Genomic DNA, 1618 nt, shown 5'->3' on the forward strand with positions numbered 1-1618 from the left:
AGTGGCTCTCAAAAGTATTCACCCCCCTTGGACTTTTCCACATTTCATTGTGTTACAACATGGAATCAAAATGGATTTAATTGGGAGTTTTTGCCACTGATCAACACAAGAAAAGTCCATAATGTCAAAGTGAAAAATAAAATCTACAAATTGTTCTAAATTAATTACAAATATAAAACAGAAAATAATTGATTGCATAAGTAATCACCCCCTTTGCTATGACACACCTAAATAAGCTCTGGTGCAACCAGTTGTCTTTAGAAGTCACATAATTAGTCGAATGGAGTCCACCTGTGTGCAATTAAGGTGTTTCACATGATTTCAGGTTAAATACACCTGTCTCTGGGAGGTCCCACAGTTGGTTAGTACATTTCCTAACAAAAACTACATCATGAAGATGAAGGAACATTCAAAGCAAATCCGGAATAAGGTTCTTCAAAAGCACCAATCAGGGGTAGGATATAAGAACATTTCCAAGGCATTGAATATCCTCTCAGAGCACAGTAAAGTCCATTATTAAGAAATGGAGAGAATATGGCACAACTGTGAATCTGTCTAGAACAGGCCGTCCTCAAAAACGGAGTATCCGGGCGTATAGGGCACTAGTCAGGGAGGCCACCAAGAGGCCTATGGCAACTCTGAAGGAGTTACAGTGTTCCACGGCTGAGCTGGGAGACACTGTGCATATGGCAATAATAGCCCGGGTGCTTCACAAAACTGGCCTTTATGGGAGAGTGGCAAAAAGAAAGCCATTGTTGAAAAAAACTCGCATCAAATCTCGGCTAGAGTTTCCCAGAAGGCATGTGGGAGACTCTGAGACCAAGTGGAAGAAGATTCTATGGTCTGATGAGACCAAAATAGAGCTTTTTGGCCTCAACGCTAAGCGCTATGTTTGCCACTGATCAACACAAGAAAAGTCCATAATGTCAAAGTGAAAAATAAAATCTACAAATTGTTCTAAATTAATTACAAATATAAAACAGAAAATAATTGATTGCATAAGTATTCACCCCCTTTGCTATGACACACCTAAATAAGCTCTGGTGCAACCAATTGTCTTTAGAAGTCACATAATTAGTTGAATGGAGTCCACCTGTGTGCAATTAAGGTGTTTCACATGATTTCAGGTTAAATACACCTGTCTCTGGGAGGTCCCACAGTTGGTTAGTACATTTCCTAACAAAAACTACATCATGAAGATGAAGGAACATTCAAAGCAAATCCGGAATAAGGTTCTTCAAAAGCACCAATCAGGGGTAGGATATAAGAACATTTCCAAGGCATTGAATATCCTCTCAGAGCACAGTAAAGTCCATTATTAAGAAATGGAGAGAATATGGCACAACTGTGAATCTGTCTAGAACAGGCCGTCCTCAAAAACTGAGTATCCGGGCGTATAGGGCACTAGTCAGGGAGGCCACCAAGAGGCCTATGGCAACTCTAAAGGAGTTACAGTGTTCCACGGCTGAGCTGGGAGACACTGTGCATATGGCAACAATAGCCCGGGTGCTTCACAAAACTGGCCTTTATGGGAGAGTGGCAAAAAGAAAGCCATTGTTGAAAAAAACTCGCATCAAATCTCGGCTAGAGTTTCCCAGAAGGCAGGTGGGAGACTCTG

Source organism: Acipenser ruthenus, unplaced genomic scaffold (genome assembly GCF_902713425.1).
Source record: "Acipenser ruthenus unplaced genomic scaffold, fAciRut3.2 maternal haplotype, whole genome shotgun sequence".
NCBI lineage: Eukaryota > Metazoa > Chordata > Actinopteri > Acipenseriformes > Acipenseridae > Acipenser > Acipenser ruthenus.